Source organism: Corvus hawaiiensis, chromosome 2 (genome assembly GCF_020740725.1).
Source record: "Corvus hawaiiensis isolate bCorHaw1 chromosome 2, bCorHaw1.pri.cur, whole genome shotgun sequence".
Lineage (NCBI taxonomy): Eukaryota > Metazoa > Chordata > Aves > Passeriformes > Corvidae > Corvus > Corvus hawaiiensis.
Window position 1 is genome coordinate 13,437,054 of NC_063214.1, and position 24,962 is coordinate 13,462,015.

The 24,962-nt window shown below is 37.0% G+C and overlaps 1 long non-coding RNA gene across 1 annotated transcript; it reads left to right on the forward strand.

Annotated features, from left to right (window-relative positions):
- The first annotated feature begins 9,646 nt into the window (after window positions 1-9,646).
- Window positions 9,647-19,391, forward strand: LOC125337489. Its single transcript, XR_007208061.1, has 3 exons — window positions 9,647-9,840; window positions 16,544-16,712; window positions 17,380-19,391. It is a non-coding gene; the product is annotated as an uncharacterized LOC125337489 (long non-coding RNA).
- Window positions 19,392-24,962: the final 5,571 nt, after the last annotated feature.

The window sequence follows — 24,962 nt, forward strand, 5'->3', positions numbered from 1 at the left end:
CTTGATATACAAATGTAGGACAATAAATTTAACTGTAGCCAGCAGTGACTTGGAAAACTAGATCAGGAGAAAATGACAGTATGACCAATTTCCCGGCTGAAAATTGTGGTCTCTGTAGTGACTTGCCTACCCAAATACCATCAAAGTTTTTATTTATGGCCTTCCATCGATTTCCTGAGAGACCCTTCTTTGAAGACTGTACTTTTTGAAATGATACAGCATGTAACTCTAGCATTTGCTGGCACCAAGATGTCATTCTCAGAAATAACACCTCTTTAAGGTGCTGCTTCCATAGTGAGGCAGGGCATTCCTCCAGTTTCCAAGGGTTAATACCCACGGGTTAAGAGAATGGTTAGCACACAGACAGTGGCTTTAAATCGTCTTAACACTGCACTGACTTACTGCAGTTTTAGCAGAGTAATGAGTTACAAATAACACTTGCACACATACACCTTTAATTCAGAGTTCAAGAACTACATGAAATTAATTTTGTGACCTCGATCCAATTGCCAGAAGCCAAGAGTCCAGATCAATAAAACCATGGCCTCAGGGGAGAGTAATTAGCACCCTGGCAGAAAGTGCTACCGCACTTGCCAAGCACTGAATGGTCAAAAAGATACATCTCTTCTGTCTTTTCAGAAACATACCATGGGATGAGAATCTTTTACTACTGTTCCTCATGTTGAACCTAGGGTTTAAACTAAGAAGAAGAATGAAGTCCTCAGAAATATATGTCAAGCTTTTTTCTTGGAAATTAGATCTTTACAAGTAATTAAGTATATCTCATACTTAGTCCAATTTTAAATGGAGTTATTACCACAATAAAGAGAATAGTATGTTTTTACTTCCGATTTCCCACATCACTCTCAGAACAAAAGACCTGCTTCTTACTATATTCATTTTCATTTTGAATTTCTTAATAGAAACTGATTATCGTCTATCTTTCACCATTCTGTGCAATTTATCTGCTGACTGTCCAAACAAATACACTGAATGATGGCATTTAATGGGACCTTTGCCCACATCATTGGCTTATGGAATCATAAATATTTCCTGGACTGCATTAACAATAGCAGGAGCCTTTTCAAGTACACACTTGATAATATTGAACAATTCAAGTAATGCATTAAGAAATAACATTTTATCCATAAACCATGTTTTTATTTGCTCTATCCCTTCTATTCATCACTCATTAGATCACATTGAGTTGCTGTGTCCAGTTTGGACCACCGAGTATAACAAAGGTATATAGAAGCTGGAGAAAGGCAAGAGGATACATGTCAAAACAATCAATTCTTGAGTACTTGCCATGTGAGGAGAGGCTGAGGGAGATAGACTTCTTAATCCTGGAGAAGAGATGGCTGCAGGGAAGGAGCTGGGACAAACAAAACAGATATCAATTGAAACAAGATGCTTAAGGCTAGGCAGAATATATATTTTTTTTTCTCTCAAGGACAGCCAAGCATGGGAGTTAACTGTTTTAAACCTCATCCCTGGAGCTTTTCAAGACCTGCTTGGAGAAAGCCCTAAGAAGCTTGGTCTGACCCCAGAGCTTGCCCTGCTGGTTTGGGCAGGAGGTGCGACTACAAACCTCCCAAAGTCCCTTCCCCACCGAGTGACTCCGTCATGCTACAGCTGTAATGTAAGGATGACTAGGACATTAACTTCAAAAGTACAGCACTACAGTACTAATTAGTCCACTGACATTAGCACTCCACATTAGCTAATGTCAGTGGAGTCAAGCTGATGCAGTCACTGTGTCATACTGGCACTGCCGTAGCACCATTTCTCTCTATTTCGGAAGAGGATTCCTAACCATGTGAACAAGGAATGCTGAGAGAGAAACAAGTCATGTGTTGTCTGCTTCCTGACTTTCCATCCTCTAATCACATCTTGTTTTACTAGGATAAACTTCTGGTAAGAAAAAATGAGTGCAGACAAAAGGCCTAGTCTTTGTGGCCAGTTCTGCTTTTCAGTGTTTCTGTAGGATCTATGTTTTTCCTCTGTTAAAACAAAAATCTTATTATGGGTGAAAGCAAATTGCGCATCTTTCTAGAGCTAAGAGAATAGACGCTGTGGTACTCTAATAGTCCAAATAATGCAAGTAAAAGAGAAAGGCCTATTAATAAAATATCAAAATATTTATCTGAGTGTTTCTAGTATCTGCCCCTTTCCTCTGGAGTTATGCCCACCCTTTCAAGTTCCAGTGTGTTCAGTTTCACACATTCTGGTGTGTTCCAAGGTTGACATTTTAAGTCTCCTTGAAGACTGAGGAGGTTTAGGATGAGTTATGACTATCCTGAGGTCTTCACTGAGAGGAGTGTGGTGTTGATGGTAAGATATTTTTCCTCCTTAGTGCTGGGGCTTTCTTTTAATGCATTGTCCCCTCCCCATCTGCTCCCTTTCTCCTGCTTCCAGGGAAGAGGTGAAAGCTGCCTCACAGCTCCTCTGCAGCCCCAGAGGGCGTTTGTCCATCCGGCACTGCCAGGGTCTGCTGGTCCCTTCCCCAGTGGCATTTCCAGAGCTGGAGCTAGGACAGGCTGGGCAAGGGGACCCCAGCTGAGCCCCTCTCAGGGCAAGGACAGCCCCTGGGATCCAACACTGTATAAACCATATTTACAGGGCCAGAGCTCGCCTGCACTCTCTGCAGAAGATAGCATGGATTATAGGCCCTGACTAGTTTGTATCTGCTAGTAAATAAGGCACCTGAAGAAAACTGCTTAAAATCTTGTAACAAAAAGGAACATTTTTATTTCTCTTCAGATGTGATGTCTTGAACTCTGTTCACCTGTTAGTAATTATGAGGAGGAGACTTTGATGACATTCATGTGGAAGACATAAGAGAAAATGAATACTCTTATCAGGCGAAGTTTCTAGTAATTACCTGTTTTAGAGGTATAGAAAGAGAAAGCAGATATTTGAAGTATCATGGTGAGCACTGACAATTTTTAAGACATCATGAGTCAGACTACAGAACCTTTCCCTGACGAAGAGATGAATAAGGTGAAGAATATTACTAAGATCTCTTCAGAAAATAGATTATATGGGAACTGATGTTGAGAATGTACTCATGTGAAAATTGTTCAAAGCCATGTGTATTAGGGAGGTGCAAAGATGAAAATATTTCTGGCTGTAGACCATGGATCTTATTGTATAGAGGTCATGAATCTGACCTGCCAGAAGACTTTCTTCTGCTAGAGGATATTAAAAGTCCATGATAGATTAGTCATGAAGTATTGGAGAAGAGGTGAGGATCATGCCCATGCTGATAAATTAGGTGTGGGTTTGTGATCCAGACTGTGTCCTCTGTGGATGATGGAAAACAGAATCAAAGAAGAGATGAAAGTGAGTATTTTACCCCCTGAGCCATCCCTTTTCTCAATTTCTTTTTTATTTTCCCAGTATTTTGTTCGTCAGCTCTGTTTTGGAAAATTCATGCATGTTTGAACATTTTGAACTATGTTGTATTAATTAAATTTCAACTTCTGAAGTATTAACTACCAAGCACCTTTTTTGAGGCTTAATTGAAGGCTTACTTGATTTTCAGCAGTAGGTTTTTATCTAATTGCATTCATTTAAAAATATGTGAGAAGCAAACTTGCAGAATAAAACATAGAAGAATGCCTTTAAAGTTAAAACTTGAGACGGTTTAATGCAATACTTTTTTTTTTTTTTAACTAATCAGTAGGAATCTTGTCAAAAGTCAGGCCAGAAAAGCATTGCTTTTCATTATTTTGATTTACGAAATCAGTTCTAATAATGGATGACTACTCTTCAGACAAAAGAAAAAAAATATGAAAAAAAAAGAAAGGTGACGTTAAACTGACCTAATTTTAAAGAGAAATACCTTTGATATATGTGAGGATAAGACTTAAATGAAAGTAAAGATGATTGGTGCATAAGTTTAGAGACATTTTGAATGAATTTGAATAAGCACAATTTAGACACACTTTCCTTAATATTATGATGTTCCTTATATTGATTAACTAAGTATTGTATCTATTTGGAGAGCTTTTAAAATGTGTGTCTTTGACTGTAGACATTAATGAGCTCATTACAGATAACACAGCTACTCTTGGACCTCTGTCTAAGTAGGTTAAATGGTGTGACCATTTGTTGCCACCAAATCTGCTGAGCTGCTGTCTACAGAATGATTTTACCCATTTCCTTCATTAACTCACACGGTAAAAAAGTGCCTTTATTTGCAACTGAATAGGGAGCAGCTGAGCAGAAGAAAAGACACCGAGCTTCCCCGTTTTCATTCATAGATCAGAAATTATTTGTTCAAGCTTCCCCCTAGATTTTCTCAAGTCATGTCCACAGTGACCCAGCCTTCCCCCCCACTGGGTAAGCTTGAATCAGGAGCAGAGCAGCATTCACAGGCTGCTGTTGCCTTTAACCTTTCTTTATCAAGACTTCAAGCACTGCACTGTTTCAGCTCTCTCTGGTTTCTTGTGTTATAACAGATTGAGCCTCAACAAAGAATCAAGGGTAAGAGTTCGGTTTTAAATTTTGTCATGGTTTTCTAGATGAATTTAAGCAGGTCACTCTTCATTCTGTTTCCATTTTCCTATCTTAAAAGAAGAAAAAATAGATTTGCCTCTTTATAAAGTCCTCTAATATGTATAAATCATAAGTCTCTATAAATCCTAGCTATTACTACTGTCCCCTTTATACTACTGAAAAATGACTGAGCAGAACACTTGATCCAAGACACAATTAACATCTATAATCTATCTTAGTTTGTACTCAAAACTGGGGAACGTTTGTGTTGGTTTCTTGTTTGTTGGTTATGCATCAGTGTGTGGTGTTTCTAAAGCTAGCTGCAGTGCTTGTCACGGAAGTGTTTCAGTGTGACTCCACTCCAAAACTACCTTTCTTTTGATTTACTTGAACAACTGACATCCACAGACACCCACAGGTCATCCCCATTGTCTTTAACAAAGTGGGTATATTTACAAAAGATTTATGCTAAATACTTAGAATGTCATAGGATTTCCTCTAAGTCATTCTAAGAGGTTTATTACCTATTTAAAGATTGACAATGACACAATGGACTTAAAAGCTACCAAGAAGTGTCTTGTTTTATTGGGTTTGACCTTGCAAACTATTATTTTTTCCTGCAGTTTACTGACTTTAAAATGTTCATGAATTTTCATTTAAACATTTAGAACACAACCCCTTAATTTTAAATGGTTCAGCTGATAGTTAAAATTTGTTTCTTAATTCAGATGTAACAAAATTACCTTACACAAAATCTGCTGAAGGCTATCGGTAACCCACCATCAATGCAGAAGTCTAAATTGTGCTGTTGATATTTTATCCTTTAAAACCAGATACATAAAATAACTCTTCCTGTTCTGAATTTGTGGTGTAGTGAATTTATAGTCAGGGAAAACCTTAACAAATAACAAAAGTGTTTTCTTTGTCTTTTATTTATTGTAAGGGATTATATTCAATTAACATATCAATCTATCCATGCAATACTAGGATTTATTTTCATTCACCTGATGTTTTGAAATGAGATACAGTGGAGCCCAACTAATTTCCTTATTTTACCAAACTGATTGACTTCAATAATTCTTTCTTAGAAAAAAGACACTGAAATTTACTATTATATTTAATATATAAATAATTATTGAACTTTCCTGGAATAAACAAGATAATGTTTAATAGAAATTAAATAACTATTAAAATATTTCTAACATTTTCTTTAGAGTAAGCTAGACCTTCCAAGTATTTAGAAAATTTTCATTCAGGATGACTGTAACTTTTTAAACAGACTGATATATATTGCTTTTTCTTTTATTTCTTCAAAATCTTTATTTAGCAATTCTTTGCATGTTGCAGCTCATCAACTACAGTTGATGGGTTTGAATATTAATTACACAAAACCAGCTATACATTTAATGCATATATATATATATATATATATAAATTTGATATACTGTAAATCCAATTGTCTGTTCTCATAAACAGCTCTCTGGCACTTTGCAGCATATACTGCCATGAGATAAAGTGTTTAAGAAAGCATCAGAGTGTGTTCTGAGGAGATAAGTCACGTAGTGCAAAAGTTTTCCAAACCTGACAGTACACAAGAAGAAGCTAATAAAGGTAGGAAAGAGTTGGGTAATTACTAATTAATCAAAATGATAACATGAAAGGAAAAGAAGCATACCTTGATTAATCAAGTTTTCATCTCTCCTCCAGCTGCTAAAAGTACAGGAAACAACAGACTGAATGCATCACCGTGGTGAATTCACAGCTAAAGGACTCTGACATAATTCGACTGCATACTTTGCTTAGTTTGTAACTTTAGTTAACAAGTAACCAAGCTTAAAAAAAAAAAAAAATCAATCTAGCTACCTGGTTAGGCCTAGTATTTACAGTTCTATAAGCACATGTATTATTACCACATTCCTATTATTTTGGAGTATAATGCTTTAAAAACAATTTAAAACTATTTGGGAAAAAAATTTAAAATGATGGCATTTTAGTCCTGAAAAATTCACTTCAGAAGCATGAGAATATTTTTCAATTTCCATTTTCTTCTACACATTATGAAATTAAAACAACCTCTTTATTAGCTCAGAAAAAAAAAACAAAACCATTTTCATTTTAAACACAGCAAATGGAACACTTTAGGGATGATCTTGAAAGATTTCTTTCCTATTTGAAAATCAACCTTCAAAAGCTGTCAAAAAGCAACTAAACTTATAAAAGGTTTGAATATTTCTGTTAAAGGCAAACATAATTAGATTTAACTGTAACTGCTACTATTGCTGTTCTTCCTCTCAAAACCTGTTCTTGATGACTGATGCCTTCATTTAGCTTTTCTTGTATTTTTTTCCATAATTGACCTCCAATTTTGCAATATCCATTAAAAGGGCAGGTTTCGACATGGGAATTTTATTAGTTTTGGTGAGATGTTTGAGTCTTGCTGAACTGAGAGCACTACAGAACAGAGAGCTTAGACTCTATTAGCTAGATACACAGAGAAAATTAAATGTTCCTTTAAGAACCCTGGTTTTGTTTGGGCTTGGGATTTTGTATTTTATGTAACAATTGTTTAAAGTGACCCCACAGCTTTGGTGCAGAAAATAGAAACTTGAGCTTCTCATTTCAAAGTAAGACACTTGTTCTACAGTTGTTTTAGTCTTACTCCTTCTTCCTGGCCCTTTCCTATTTTTTCATACAATCACAGAACAGTTTGGGTTGAAAGCGACCTTAAAGATCATCTTTAGAGACAGGGACACCTTCCACTAGACCAGGTTGCTCAGAGCCCCGACCTGGCTTTGAAAACTTACAGGGATGGAGCATCCACAGCTTCTCTGGAAAACCTGTTCCAATGCCTCACCACCCTCACAGTAAAGAATTTCTTCTTTCAATCTAATCTAAATTTACCTACTTCCAGTTTGAAGCCATTTTCCCTCTTTCCAAAGCAACAGTTCAACAGGCATTACAAAAACTTTCATCAGGTCCTACAAATCGGATGGTGATAAATATCAAGAAGTTGTTTTTGCAGTGGAATCTTAACCAGCTCTGAATTAATAAAAGAAACTTTTCTTACCAAATTATTAAAATGTTCTCTTTCAAGAAGTCACACAGTAATTTACAGAGCTTCACATAACCTACAAATTTTGTCAGTGGCTGAATAGGGGTGTAGTTGAACAATTTTGGTTTTCTTTTCCTTTTACAAACATTATACTGCTACAGCATCCATTTTCTTTGTAATAGAAACCCACCACCCTAACTTACAATTTACATTTAGGCTGTAAGTAATCTTTCAAATATAAAATCATAATATCAGTCCACTCTGTAATGCAGTATCTGCAGGATCAATATGGCATGATTGTTTTGAGACAGGGGCTTACCACGGTGAGTCACTGGCTTTGATAAGGATGAAGATAGACCCAAGTTATTGCCAGCATACATACTTTTCAGAAAAGATATTTTAAAAATAAAGAAAAAAATACTATTTAGAAACTTTCAAGAGTAAAAAATAAAGACCGCATTAAAAAAAAAAATCATATTTTGAAGACTGCTTAGCTACCCACAAACCATATTAATATGTATTTCCATTTTCTGCTTGTGTGATGCAGAATTCTTAGAACATCAGGTACTATTATATAATCAGTGTATGCTACCAAATTACTACTAGCAAGGTCACCACCTGCGTATTAAGTTGGTGTTAATATAATTTAACAGTGTTTAAACAGTGCTACTCAGATATTCGACCTCAGGAAAAGCACAACTAAAAATGATCAGAATATTTTCACTTCAATTAGTTGTTATTGCTACATACATATATATATATATATTTAGAGGTATGTAATCCATATATCTTCTTTTGACAAACCCAAAACTACTTTACAGAAAAACAAGCTTTCTGGTAAGATATTAGAAATGTTTTGAAGGTGTGAAGTATATCTGAAAATCATATTTTAGATGTCTTGTGATCCTAAGTGTAGGTTGATTACAGGTCTTTTAAAAAGATTATGTGGTTCAGTAAGGTTTTCCCAGCTACTAATTTTCAATTTTCGAAATAAACATTCTCTGCTATTCATGAATGTTCTATATTCTAGGAATGAGAATATATGGCCATGTATGCTCCTACATTTTTAAAACATCTTTCAAATGGATATAAGCCACTTCTTCACTCTTTGGAAACACAAATCAGAGGTTACACAGCTTCCCCCAGTCTCTGAAAAAAATTTTTTTTCATAAATATATTCACTTACATGATCTAAGCCTGAATTTTAGTATTATTTCTACATACTTATAGGTGTTTTAATTATAAATCAGGGTAAGAATATAATAATAAACCCTTGAAAATGTTATTTCTATAATTCCCTAATCATATTGCGCTACGGTTTCCAACTGATAAATTGCATTAATACCTCAGAAGAAGCACTGATTAGAGAAAGAGTACATGGATTTCTTTTAGGTAAAGTACTAGATCTCTGTGAGCTAAAACCACTATAACACAACATATTAATTATCATCAAGGTGGTATTTTCTTGCAGCAGGCCAGTTTTATTCTATATTGATTGCAAAACAAGTTTCAAGCATTCAGGTCTTGAAGGCCAGCCATTTTTAATTTTCAAATTCTTGTTAAACTAGCAACTTTTCCTGCAGATAGGAGAATAAAGCTCTCTTATGCACACAGTGTAGCTGATTCTTAGCACCAAGTGTCAACATACCCAAATGGCATAAAAATTGCCACATAAAATGATCTACATAGCCAGAACCATTATTTTTAAGTGCTAAGCTAAAATACAGAAATTGTCTTAATCTCAATTACTGTTTTGGGTAACTTTCTCTTTCTTCTGCCATGCTTCTAAATGCTTTTTCAACCAGTAACACACTCTTGTGAGTCCAGGATTTTTTTGCAGATGGGGCTGTGCGGACTAACATCCAAATGATTGTGTCGGTAACAGAACTAAAGGTTAAAGATTACATCAGTAGTGAAAAGGGAAGAGTTTTGGTGGAAGGAAAAAAAAAAGCCAACCCCTTCAAAGTCATTATATGTTCAATCAATTACTATTATTTCTAATCTGGGCCCTAGTTTCGTATTCAGGATTAATGGCTGTCTATATTGGAAGTGATAATTGACATTGGTCCCTTTTAATGTGCTTTCAGATGGCTTCAAATTCCTTTCTAATTTGAAATATATCCTCAAATATAGAAAATTGAGAGATACCATCTTTCTCTACAAAATGCTTCAGAACGTGCAATTTTTAAATTAAGCAGAAAGAAAAAAAGGAAGAAAAATGTTTAATGAAAAATCCCAATCATCTCATAAACAACTCATTTTACTACAAGGCAACCCTGATTTATGTGAGTAATAGATTTTACAGATAAATAACTATTGCTTTTATATTTTACAAATCTTTTTTTCTTATATTTATGGTTTATATTAAATTTATTCCCTCCATGCTTCCCCCTAACCAAGTCAGAGAAGCAATTGGTTTCACTAGGTTGATTCAAGTAAAGATGTAATTTATACGTTCTGGCCTGAATCAGTCATCTTTCATAGTCGCAGATATGAAAGTGGCTCTCAGAAAAAATCTTCCCTGGCTGGGGAGTCCTACAACATGCTTTACATTTTATATGCAACAGGAACAAAGATCTCTCACTCAAAATTTTTGGCTAAAATATCTCCCAGCTGCCAAGGACTCTCCATTGTCTTTTGTAGGCTGGATTTCTTGGGTCATGACTTGGTCCAGACATGACTCTGCAGAGCTGGATTTTCTTATTCTCTTTTTCATCTTTTGTGACTTGATTAGCTTTGTTTGGGCCCTCTGTCCATTCATTGTTTCCTACATGAAGTGCAGTATTGCAAATCCCATCACAGCAGGAGGCCTTAGAAATACAGCTGAAGTCTGTTCTCCTGAGCAGGCTGCAGCGGCTAAGACCATCCCAGTAGGGCTGTCTGACCTGTCTCCCTGTTTGCCCATAGGCTGTGAACAATTTCTTGATAAAACCCTGTGCTGGTTCCCCCTCAAAGCTGGAAAGACACACTGCTTACTCCTATGCATTCTTTTTCCTGATGTATGGTTTAAGTAAGGTAGAAAGACAAATGAAGTATGGTATGGAAATTGGGGTGTGGTACCCTTGGGGAAATGGGCAGCTACAAGGTCTGGTATTCCAGCACACAGGAAGTTGATGCACCTAAAACTGTACAAAACTGCCCTAGCTTGTATTACATATTTGCAGATGGTTTCAACCTGCAGGTAAATGCACCTGGCTAACCTCCAGGTAAAGATCATTAGAGCCTCAGTACATGACTCTCCTTGGGTAGCCAAACCTCACTGTTTTCCCATTTCAGTGGGAAGCCTTACCTATCCCACCTTCATTTGTGAAGATGTCCAAGCTGTGTGCATACATCAGGCCACACTTTGTGAACAAATGCAGGGAAATATGACTACAATGTTAATAAAATGGCAGGCTATGACTATATGTGCTTTCTTAAATTCCTCTAACACTGCAACTTCAGTGTTCTTTTAATGAAAGTGTTCTTCTAAATATTAGATACACATCTATGCAGTTTATGCAATGTGCATCTGTACAAATTCACAGTAACCTTAACTACACATATTTCACACATTTGATAGGTAGGATATTGAAATAATTTTTCTAATATTCCTAAGTTTTACTTTTATAATTATGGAACATAGGTCTTTTATTTTTGCTTAGTCATCTAATCAGATGTGCTAGTTTGAAAGCAAGCCAATGAGAGACTCCAAGTCAGAACTGCAATTTACTAGGAAAATTGAAATAAATGCAATAGTACAGAAAGATTGACAGAGTCAGGATATAACCTGACACCCTGTTGGTCAGGGTGGTGGTAACAGTCTGATTAAATGGTGGCTGCAATCCTGTTCGAGTGATAGCTGGGGTTCTGTTGAAGCAGTAATCCTGTAGAAGGGCCTGGTCTTCTTCTGAAGGTCTTCTTCTGAAGTGGTGGTTATGTATCTCTTGTCCTGGAATCCAGTAGGTAGAGCTAGCTGTGGTGTTCCAAACCGCAGATTATATCCAGGTGGGAATGCTTGGTTCCTCCCCCTGGGCGGAGCATCTCACAATGGGATGGTGTAATTTTATGAGTCATGCAGTGAGGCTAGATAGCCCATTAACAGAAGATACTACTCTGGAGGGAGTTATCAGGGATGTGTCATGGAAGAGATAAAGAACACTGCCCCACCTGTTTTTAACAGCTTATGAAGATGGTGACAGAATACATACCTTTGGTTACATCTTACATTGTAGTTTAAGACACCAGATTATTCTAGTTTGGATTTGGCTACTGAAATATTTTTTAGTTTGAAGGAAGGTATAATAACAAGATGAAATACAACCAATTTGTACTACAAAATCAAAATTACTTTGAGCAAATAAAAAAGCTGACTAAATATCATACTCTGAATCTATTTCTTCTTATTTACAACCATTGAATGAAAACAAAAGATCAATTTAAGAATAAATTATAAAAGATTTTAACTATCCTCTTTCATTTTTATTGCATTCATTCTTTTTGTTTGGTTTGTGGTAGGTTTTTCTAGTTGGTTAATCAGAAATTATGATTCCTTCAGCAATTTTTCATTGACCCTGTGGGCATATTAAGGTCAAATAGCAAATGTCATTGTTTACATTTCTCACCGCCATTATTTACTTGACAATATTTACCTGCTAATCAGTATGGATTTCTGACCTCTGCTAAATCAATTACTTAAAAGAGCAAGGATGATATTGCTCCTAGTGACGTAGATTTAAAAAATAACAAAGATAGAGAATCGGTCCACTTACCCAGTCATGCTATATGTCATGCCATTACAGACAGTGTATTAATTGTTTGGGATATGAGACAGGACATAAAAGCCCCCTCCATGAGGATTAGTTCATGTCTTGGTCATGCTGTTCCCATTGCTTCAGTAACACGTGAAGAACCTCCTCTCCTTTTATGCTGCAAAGTCATCTCTGCTGTCAAAATGCAGAACCCAGAGCAGCTAATCTGCGGTCCTGACACAGCAGGGTTTATGAGTATTTACCTTAGATTGACACCTAAATGTGTTAAGTACCTATTTAGTATTTAGTACACGGGAATTTTATTTGTTCTTCTCATTTTGAATAAGACAACGCAAACACTTTTTTTTTTTTGTATGAGAGTTTGTAAAGTCTTTCTAATTAACGAGTAATTTATATCCAACAGGATTCTAATACCTGTTGCTATACTGTGTCTTATACTCAGAATTTTGTGGTTTTCCTTCTTGGAAACAAGTATGTCCTGAATATTTTTTTGATAGAGTAGAAAAAGCAGTTTTAATTGAAAGAGACAGTATCAAGGGGACAAGGCATCCTCCTTGTCCTGGTAATTATTGGTCCATCAACTGTGTTTGTAACAAGATCTATTGAAGGGATTGAATATTCTGACAACTGAAAAGGAAAGCAACTTTGCTGATCTCAGCTCATTTTATTCTGCCAAATCACTGCCTATTTCACAGATTCTGACAATAGTTAGTGTGCCAAAAATGCCATAATTGAGAAAAATAAGTGTAAATTTACTTTGTCATCTCCTTTAGGTCTTAGGAACAATCTGTGCAATCACAGATTTTAACGAACTTTCAGATGACATGGAACGTCTTACTCCTTCTTAACTCTGAAACGTATTTGCATCAACTTCATAAATATCCAAAACAAACAAAAAAATGCCAATAAGCATTTGAAACTGTGCACTGAATCCATCCAATTTAACTCTGGTCTGACCCTTCCACATAGAGCCTCTCACTGAAATACAGATGCCAATTTCCAGTAGTTTATTCCATTAACACAACCCCACGTATACATTCTTTTTCAACAAGATAAATATATGAAAAATCAGTAGATATGCAGATTAGATTTTTCAGTGGAGCAAACAAATGAGCTCATTATGACTACTTTAGTTGGGAGCTGTCTTTGTATTAAATACAGAGTGCTGTTTTGGTGACCAGTGAAATGAATATACCATTATGGTATTTTCTATCTTTTATACCATACATCACTTTTGCCCCTGTGACTATGTAAAATGGTACCAATCTTTTAGGAGTAATAATGTAAAGAAATAGCATGAACTGGTTTATGCTCAGAATGATCAGGGATACAGACAAAAAAAAGCACTTCAGAATATCATAGACACCTTTCTCACCTGTGCTTTCACACAAATGTTTTAAAAAGTATTCCCAAACCCTATTAGTTCTGTTTCAGAAATCTTAAAAGACTGTCTTACTACATCTCTATTTAGAAGTCATCTCTCCAAGTACAGTGACCTTCAAGGGCTTTTTTGTGTTAACAATATCAAGGCCTATATCAAGTAAGTGTTCTGAAGTTACCGCTATTAAAAATTTATACCTTAGTTAATACTCAGAGATGTGGTTCCCTACTTACGTTTTTGTCAGGGAGAAATTCCAGTACACTCTGCAGTCAATTAACAGTTAAACCTACCTGTCTCTTTACACATAGGAAAGAATTTTTTAACGATGGCAAGTGACTGAAACTGTGACTGCAGCAGAGCGGTGCAAGAGAGAAGAGATAATGCCCTATCAAATCACTTTCAGTGTTGGAGATTATAGGAACACCCAGGGCTGAACTTCCATTCAGCAGAAGTCGACCAAGAAAAAAGGATATAATGAGAGACTTCATCTTAGAGCAGTATCCTCCTCAGCAAGAAAAGACTGAAATTTATCTAACAGACTGCTACTTATTTCCTGGGAGATGTTTGAATTGACTTTAGAGATAGCTGACTTGTTATTCCACTGGCAGGGGAGAACAAAGAAAACGAAACCAAGCTAGAGTGAGAGCTAAAGAAGGAATGCTACACTTAGGGTTTTGGGGTTTTTTTTTCTTGTCTGCCTCAAAATAAAGCATTTGCTTTTTACTTTTTCCCAGCCTTTGTATTTTATTAAAATAAACTTACTTTATTTCACTTAAAAGTTCACCTAGTGCTGCCAGACTCTCCATCACCATACAGTCCAGGGCTGAAACAGGGCATGGATTCTCAGCTGTGGCAATCTGAATCTCAGGACAGTCTTTTAATTTTAAGTGTCTTGGTCTGCATCCACTAGGAGGCAAGGACGTGATTCCTTGATCTGGTGAGAGAAGGGGCTGGACAAAGATGTGAGTGTACCCCTGGCAAATGTAAACAGGAGTACTTTTGAGGATGTTTGCATCATCTCTGTGTGCATTGCCCCTACCTTAGCCGGAAAGGATATGAGCAAGAGAGTGGCAATAAAAATACTTTCCAGAAACCTGGGAACTAAGAATACATTTAGAGGAAGTTGGATAATATTTATACAAACCACAGCAGCAGTGCCAAGATGTAAATAATAGATATGAAGTAATAATGACAGTTGATGGTCCTATGAACAGGGAAGGTAACACAAAGGCTTACATGACCAGCAAAAACTAAGTTTTATATGTTTCCAGAGAGTACTGGTTAGTCTCCCCAAGGTTCTGGAAATGTAGCCTGGTTGGTGAAGGTGACCAGCTGATGTCACTGTAAGGAAACAGGGATCCATCTGCCAATGGCAGAGTGACGTAGTAGTGTCACTCATGGCATGAGCTGGAACAAGCCTCCTTCACAAGAGATCATCATAAATTAGCATGCTAGGTATGTTGAGCTGAGGATGCTTGATACACACCCCTGAACCTGTGCAAGCTGGGCAAGAAATTGGTTACTGTGGGATTCTTTCCAGTGTTCTCAAGTGCTCACTACCAACACACAGTGGAAGGAACTGCAGCAAACGTGCTGACCCTTGAAACAAACCCATCTGTGACGTCCTGCTCCTGCCCTGTCTGCTGTGATTCCCTGATGGCTTTGAGTGCCTGTTCAGTCCTTTTGGTTCCTACCAAAGTGACCTTACCCTACCAAGCCCACATACCAACCTCCTCCTTTAACCTGACATAAGGCTAGTACAGACACAGTCGGTCTTTCTACTCACAGACTTGTCTCCAACTACATGTTAATGCAAGAGTGCAGACAAGCGTGCAGGGTACGCTTGTTTCTGTATTGGTAGTAAACCTTCCCTGACAATTCTGCAGTGCCGGCTCTGACCACTCACTACACCTAATCTTTATCCAAGCTGAACTAGAAGTACTTTCTGGACAGTCTGACTGCACACCTCTGGAAAGAAGGACTGTCAGTGTCACAGCTGCCTGCAAAGGGGGGCAGGAAAGTGAGCTATGGATCCTGAATATGAGACACAGAATTCTCGAAATCACTTTAACATTTCTCCATGCAATTTATGTTTTCACTTGCTTTTTAGTGGGATGGTGGTTAAATATTGGGGTTTTTTTTCTTCTAGATTTTTGCTACAACTTTGATTTTGGAAGGCATTACAATCCTCTTTTGATTAACATTTTTGTTTGAACTGCTATTGGAAGTAATTGAATATTTGAAGTAGCAGTCTGAAATATATTTGCCTATAATATATTGAAGTTCAACTAAATAAATATTTCAGTGTTATAAAAGGAGCAGGATTTCAGTTTAAAGAGAGATTATTTAAGGATTTTCTATTGCTATTATTATTATTTTGACATTCTTGCTCTGTCCCAGAAACCATTTAGCAAAAGTAAAAGCTCAAACAGCTACTTTTTAGTCTCTGAGTGGACAGGTACTGAGCTATACCAGCATAATTCATAGAAATAACTGTTCAGGAGGAATGTTGATAACCTTGTTATTTCTGCTTCTCTTCTTTTATTTGCTTTATGCTGCTTAATAATCCTTGTCATGTTATTTTTCATTATTTGTAAATGTGATAGAACAGACAACATATTCTGTTCTATGGAGTCCAACTTTCACGTGGAAAAATAAGCCAGAGGGGGGAAAAAATAGATCATGCACATCTATAAAACTAGAAACTGTTGTAAAATGGAACTTCTTGTGTTTCATTCTTGTGTCTCGGTCCTATATTTAGCTGAACGACAGATTCATGATATTTTCTTTCCTTGTTTCATTGATTATTTTTTAAGATTATATGATTTCTGGATATTTTAATTTTCTTCCTTTTAGAGTGGCGCATCAAAGCTGGATGTCAAAGTTACTATTTCCTGAAGGATAACAGTGGCCACCCGGTTGCATTTCCTTGCCAATCTACAGTGACTGTCATGGTTCAAAGCAAAGGGAACAGAATGACCAGTGAATTGAGCCATTCACATCAGTGATAGCGTTGCTCTGTTGGGTAAATACTCATACAGTGAGAGTACACCTTCAAGAACTTGAAATTCAAAGGGTGTGTGGGTTTCCTAAAACTCTGATAACAATGGAGTGTTAAATGCATGATGTGCATACATCCATTTTCCATATGTTCACGTGTAACTCACACGTCAGATACGAACATTTTGTAGTTGATGTGAGTGCCAAGCTAGGTCATGAAGTTTGCTTTTGCAAACTTCTTATATGGACTAAAACTGGGAGGGAAATTGAGACGTTTTGGAAGTCTTTGTTAAAAAAAATGACGCATAAATAAATATTAATATCTTTTTCCTTATATCAGAATCTACCAATGCTCATCACTACCAGAGATGTTGCCTACTTGTAAACACATCTGCATAGTCTGAAACTTATATTAGAGCTTTCTGCTTTCCTGTTCCCAGTACTGTGGTTGAAATATAGGAGAAAAATCCTGACAATGACAGTGTTCACAAAGCCAAGAACTTATTAAATGCCCTTCTCTTATCTTTCAGAAAGGGCAACCTTTTGGAAGAAGTAGTAGAGAAACAGAAATATGTAACCAATTTCTTACAAGTAATGTATTAAAAATGATTGAATGAGCAAAATAATAGCAGTCAGTTGTTGCTGGAGTGTTTGGTTTATGTGTCATTAGTACTGTTGTACCACTGTTTCAGGAGAATGCACTACAAAAATGAGAGGAGAGAGTGTTGAATCCACCAGAATGTTGGGAGATGTAATTCCAGAAAGGAGGACTTCAAGGACTTCCAGCATCACTTTCCAGCACAGCAAGAACATCCACAGTACATGGTGCAGTTGCACTGATGCACAGTTTTGTCACTGAGCCTGATGCTAGATATTTTCTGCTCCAGTGGGGAAGTTAATTACTTTTATCAAAATTAATCTAAATCTGCATTAATATAAGGGTTAGGATGAAGGTTAAATAAAGTTTCAAATCATCTCATCCTAAACTTGTCAGATTAGACAAGTCTTTGCAACTGATGATTGATTCTTATGAAAGCAAAAGCTGCCGCTCTCTCAACATTGCTGAGGCTGCAAGGCAAATGTGGAGTCCATCTAGTCAACCCCCTCCTCTAAGGAGCCAGAGCAGGTCACTCCAGCGGGATTTTCAGTACCCCCAATGGGAAAGACTCCATAACCTCTCTGAGGAACATGCTCCATTGGTCAGTCACCCTCACAGTTAATATTTCCTTATGTATAAACGGCTTTTCTGTGTTTCAGTGTATTTTCTGTACTTCCTCCATGAGGTGTTTATGCACATTGATAAAATCCCTCCTAAGCCTTCTGTGTTCCTCATGTGTCATGTACTGCAAGCCCTTAATCACTGAGTAGCTGTTTACAAGAATTACCCCAGCATCTCCCTGTCTTTTGCACAGAGGAGCCCAGCACTGGGCCAGCACTCCAGGTCTGTCTCACCAGGGTTCAGTAGAGGGGAAGAACCATCTCCCTCAATCTGCTGGTAAAACTCTTGTCTAATGGACCCTGGGAGACTGCTGACCTTGATCCCTTCTGGATCAGAGATAACTTGGTGTCCCTGAGGGGCCCAGGTACAGGGCTTTGCATTTCCCTTTGTTGAAATTTATGAGATTCCTGTCTGCCCATTTCTCCACCCTGACAAGGTTCCTGTGAAGAGCAACACAACTTTCTGGTCCACCAATCAGTCTTCTGTAAACTTGCTGGAGGTGGATTCTGTCTCGTCATGCAGGTCATTAACTGAGATGTTGAACAGCAGTGGTCCCAGTATCACTCTGTGACATACACACCAAGGACTTTGGTTTTCCTAGCCCCATTCCTGCATGGTTGGACACTGTCTCTATATTCTTCTTGGATCACTTGTCCCTGCTTACACTTATTGTATGCTTTCTTTCCATGTTTGAGTTTTGTCAAAAGCTACTTGCTCATCTCTGCAGACCTTCTGCCACCTTTGTTTGGCTTCTTGCACATAGGCATGGACTGCTCTTGAACTTGGAGGAGGTGATCCTGGAAAATCAACAAGATGCAATTATGAGTATTTGGTGTCTAATATCCCAGTCTAAAGACATTCCTACAATTATCTTTGCATTATATGTTATAAACAGTGAAAAAAGAACAAGATTAGGTTTTGGTTTGGTTTTTTTTTTTTTAATTACTTAATTAATATTGATTGGTACAATAATTCTCTGCAGTATTTCCCCATAATTTTTTTCATTAAAATTCCCACTTTATGGGGAAAAAAATCTGGTAATTTTATTAAATGGTAGCTACCATCAATATCTGACCTTTGAGATAGTCCTTCACACTAAATCTAAATCCTCTGGATTTTTAAAGGATTAAACAGGTTAACTGAACACTTTTATGCTTAACCTTAGAGAGCCTTAAAAGCTCTCAAAAAAAAAAAAAAGTCCTAATTTTTATATATTTCATGTGTTTATCATTCAGTACTAAAGTAAATGTATTGAATTAACTGAAATGGAATTTTGTATTTGTTCTTCAAAGCAAAAATCTTAGGATTGTGGATAAATTTGTTATAAACAATGTTTTGAAAAAATTAGGCAAAGATTAACCTATTGCATTTTTTGCCTTGTGACTGCCAAAGTATTATAGTTTCATTGTTTTTTTTTCCCTAAAAGAATGAAACTTATGAATGAGAAGAACGGTAAATGATGAATAAAAGACCCATAAAATTGTTCATGAATGCTGGGGTTTTTTGCATGCAAAACTAGATATTCATACATTGAACAGTAATTTCCTAAATATTCATGTTGAACAAAAACTTCTCTGCATGAGTTTTTGCTAGCAGTGAATATTAAGGAGCAGGAACCCAATCTGCAGAAACAGCTGTGCAGAGCTGAAAGAAATGTTCACTTAACCCTGTTTTTGTAGTAGCTGTACAGCTCAATTTATCAGGAATATTACACTCCTTACTTATCACTTCAGCAGGATGCACATATACACAGACAGAGCTCCTCTACTGCTTTTCCACAGCTCTGCCAGCAACTGCCATACATCAGTGTTTTAGCTCTTGCCCCACATCCCAGTGCTATACAGGACTTGAGGTCTCAGGAAAGCAAGCAGAAGGTAACTAATTTGATTTCCAAACTGTTAGACTGGAATTAGATGAAGCATTTTGTAACATCCAATGGCTTTCACTTTCTTGTCACAATCATTAAAGACAAAGTTCTTCAGTGTACTGTTACTGATTTACAGGATTGAAATGTTTTGTCGTTTTTGGAAAGTTTGAATTTGTGAAGTCAAACTCTTGGTATTACAGAGTAAGGGATTAATGCTGTCAGGCTAGGTGCATTACAACGTTGATCCTCCAAGGGCTACATTTGATTTGGCTGAGTGACTTCAGCAATTTCACATGGAACATGACCTTACAAAAATAATGAAAAGGACCAGTGAATGAATAAATGGATAGCCCAGGTAGTAAATTTGCAACAAACTGAAGGAGTGTGTAATCAAAAGGATAATTGTACCTTCTTACTATTGAAATATCTGGTGGTCATGAATAAAGAAAAAAAATTGTAAAATCTTTTTTTTCTGAGTTTGAAAAAAGTATCCCAAGGCTTGTACTTTAGCCATCTATCATAGTTTAACCCCAGCCAGCATCCAAGTCCTACACAGATACTCATTCACTCCCCACCAGTGAGACCGGGGAGAGAATTGGGGGAGGGTAAAAGTGAGAACACTTGTGGGTTGAGATAAAGACATTTTAACAGGGAAACCAAAAGCCTTGCTAAAAAGCAAAGTAAAACAAGGAATTCATTCATCATTTCCCATGAGCAGGCAGGTGTTCAGCCATCCCCAGGAGAGCAGAGCCCCATCACACGCAGTGGTGATTTGGGAAGATAAATCCCATCACTCTGAACATCTCCCACCCCTTGTGCACCCTCAGCCCACTCACTGTTGGGATTGTGTGAGAGGCAGAAAAGGCTCTGACTCTGTGCAAACACTGCTCAGTGATAATGAGAACATCCCTGAGTTACCAGCACTCTTTTCAGCACAAATCCAAAACACAGCCCCACACCAGCCACTGTGAAGAAAATTAACTCTACCCCAGGCAAAACCAACACACCATTCAATTTATAGAGTTAAAAAAAGGTGGGATCGGCCACAGGCCTATTGATTTGATTTATGACTGAATGCATTTCTTATAAGCTAATAGGATATCTTAAGTAAAAACCAATACCCTAAATTACATATAGCTCCATTCTATATGTAGTTTGATTTTAAGCAACTTCAATGAATGTTAAAGATTGCTGTCACCAGTTTACAGTCTGCATGAAGTACATGGTACATATCTGTAATTTTCATATGTTCAAATACCTGTTTTCCTATCAATTACTGCAACAGTAAAGGTCAGTAGCAGAAAACTCATAAAACACATGAGATACTGTGAGAGACTGGTTAATGATTCAAAACAATCGGCCCTGTGTGGAGGCAGCGGGTGCTTTGTGGGTGCTGGGTTTGCACCCCTCAAGGGCGAGCAGGACGGTTTTGGGGTGTGTGCTGTTGAAACCTCATAAGATTCTCATAAGAGCACCCACTACTGGTGGCTACAAGCTGGGTTTTGAGCCAGATAAGGGAGAAGGCCAGTAAGAAGCAGATCCTGCAAGGTGGGATAGTGATTTTTATAGTGCCTATGTCCTCTCTCACAGAACTGGATCAGTTTTAAAACCCTCCCCCACCCTGGGGAAGGTATTGGGACATTCACAAGTAGGTCTGGAGGTATTTGTCCCTTCTGATGGAGCAAAACTGGCTCAACTGCAGTGATGTGGGAGGCAACTGTCTTATCTTAGAAGGGGTCATAAGCCACCAAAAGGCATTAAGTACCCCCAGATTCATTTCTGGGGCCTTCCAGCAGAGGACTGCACAAAATCCAAAATGTTGCAGCAGATCCACAGTGTCGCAGCAAACAGTGTAAAACTCCCCCAGCAGGAGAGGTACCTGGGTGTTCCCACGTAAATTTGAGCTTTATTAACCCATTGAACTTTGTGTTCCATGTCCTTTCCCCCACCCTTGACAGATGAAGACTGTGACCATCACTTTGATCACTTCAGACATCAAAATTGCATCAATCACTGCTGGATCCTTGGGCAATGACATCTTTCTACTCTTATCCTTTCTTTCTGTTTATTTCTTTCCTTTATACATTTTCTGAAGTGTTATTTTTGTATTGATATATTACTACAGATAAGAACCAAAATGGATACATAATCATTTCCATTGGAAACAAATTGCTGTAAAATACACCCTACAAATATATATATAAATATTTTTTATAAACACTGATGATTCAGTGTCGTTTCACTCTAGTTCTCCCCAAGGGATCTATTAACAAGAACCCGAGTTACCCCTTCAGGAGTGGGTCATAATAGATACTTTCAAAGTAGAACTGAGAAGTGTTATGGTGAGAAGGATCCTGATGGATCCCCATCCCCAGGAGGTTAATAGAGAAATGCTGTTTCTGAGATTTAATTTCCCTAATCAGTCTCCCAATTTCCGTATTTTTACAGGCAATTATCTCAGATATTTCTAGAAGAAAAAACTCTTAAGATAGATATAAGTACTTTAATCAAAACAAAATAAAAAGCAAAGCGTAACACTGACACTAGCTTTAAGACTTCTGATAGATTTCAAACATAAACAAAGAATTGAAAAACCTCATATCAAAAGAATCAAAGATTACCTACTTCAGGTCCTGAAGTGCCTAACATTTTAAAATTAAAAAGAAAACAGAAAACAAATCAAAAAACCAAAAAAAGGATAATGCAGCTTTTTAAAAAAAATTTTCTTTGACACTGAAGTTCTTCAAAAGATGCAATATGAATTATGTAATGTTTTCTACAAACACTTTTTTTTACAAAATGTTTACTTAACTTATTTGATGAGAGTGCTCAGGTTTTTTGCCTCTAGAAAGTCTGCTTCAACATGTAAGTTTAATTTTATATACACAAACTTCTAATACATTTAAAATAATATGAAGAAAACTAGGAAAAAAGTTAGAAATATACTTCAAAATGACAGAAAAGAGTGAAGAGGGTTTATTCTACTATGTCTTCCCCTTTTATGAATACACTCCATTCTGTCTCCACATTTAGTTAAAATACTACTGAATGATGTAATGTGCTTTTAATCACATTTCAGTGTTACTATTTCAGCTTGTCCCCTATCCATAAAATGTGCAATTCTTTATTTTTCCTTGAAGCAGATTTTTTAAAAATTATAATGGCCCTTTACAGTATGAAAGAACACTCTCATTTCACAGTTTGAGTAGCTCTGAAAATTTCTTGCACTTTGCCATATTACTCTTCCATGGTCCTGGATGGTTAATCCAAAATTTTCAAATAACTATTTTAAAGTATGCAAAGGCAAAAATCCATTTAAGAAAACCAAACTTATTACAACAGAAGGGGACTTCTTATGAATTTTTTGGGTGTTTTTAAAATGAGTTATAAGAATTGAGGGTTATATCATATTACTTTTATGAAAATGCAGATCAAGCCTTCTAGAAACACATTGGCACTAGTAATTATGAAATCAATTAAATACTTAATTTACTATTTCACTTCTGAAAATGCCAAGGCCTATTAAACCGCTACAAATACAGATTGCATCATACTTTTAAACAATGTGCTCTCTTTGTCAATAAAAAAACCTAGATAAAAATTTTCAGAAAAACATATCCACAGTCTCCTTTATAGAAATCAATAGTCACACATTCATTAAAGAAAATGTTTAAATGCTTTCTGGAAAATAGATAGGAAATATTATGCCTCAAAAAGAGAAGTCAATATTTTTATTTAACTGAAACTGGGTTTCAGTGCATCCTATTAGACTTATGAAAGGGTAAGAAGCTTTGATCTTGCAAACTTCCTGTGGTATGTGGTCTAATCTGTGCTTTCCTTTAACTACAAACAGCCTCATTAAAATATTGGCAGTTAGAGGATTTCAAAACGAAGTAAAACATACCCAAAACTGACGGAGAGGAAAGAACATCAACTAAACAGACAAATTGGGTGGTTTTGTTTTAAAGATTTTGCATGTATGTTCTGACAATATTAACTCCCTTTGTAATTCATTGTGAAGAGTCACCCATCAAAAAGAAAATTTAGTTTCTTCTTGCTTAGGTGGTGTTTGCATTAAATTAGTGCTAGCACAGAATAAAAAAGATCTTTGTGCCAATCCACAAGCTCCAAACAAAGCGATTGCTGGAAAATTTAAAAAGGCAGCACAAAATGCAAGCAAAGGTCTCAATCTGTTTAATCATGCCTAAGGGTTGCAAAGTCACCCTACAGACTGATTGATTGTTTACAAATAGATTTTGACAGGTAATTTCACTGAATACTCCACCCTCATTTTAAATTTATGGGTTCAGTCATACATCCAATGAAATCACCTGGCAGTTCGCAGTTGATTAGCACGGGAATGTGGTTCACTGGTTTCTGAGAGCAGGGGAAAGTAAGCAGATTTGGCAGCATTTCAAGTTGTTGAACATCACAGACAAGCCGTGGGGACATCAGTCCATGTTCTTGCTTGTTCAGCTGCAGCTGACATGGAATACACAATGGATTTGGGAGCACTGCTTGAGCCTGCCCTCATGTGAATTAAACTTCTAGACTGAAGAAAAATGAAAAACAAAAAATGGAAAGGCCACAGGAAGCGTGTTGCATCCATGTAGCAGCTTCAATAAAGCAATGCAAATGGCAGGACGAAATGGACGTTGAAAATATATCAGAGGGAGGAAGCACATCCTCAGTTTTCATTTCCTGGCCTCTGGGCTGTGTCATGTCTGCCTTTTCCTCACTGAGTTTCCAAGATGATTTGATGGACTTCCACTTTTCCAATTCCATTCTGTTCCAGGCCAGTTGTACTGAATTACACAGTGGTGGCCGGGAGGCATCAGTCTCTCTGCTGCAAGGGAGACCTTGGTGCTCAGCACCAGACACACACTCCTCTCACTCCCGCTGCAGAATGTGGAACAGGATTTACATTTCTATGGATTTGCTGTTACTACTTGCTGTCTCCTCTTTAGCTATGTAAATGCTAAGGCATAGGTTTTGGCCTGAAATGTGACTTTTATCTGGAAAGTTTCTGAACATGAAAAAAAAAATGCAATTGAAACAGGATAGAACCTTACAAGAGGGTGAATGATATCCTGGATCTTTAAAAAAGTTAGTATTTTCTTTTATGTCCTCTAATTAACAGTGAAATCCTGCACTCATAGCCCAACCAAAATTCTACTGGACTCTACACT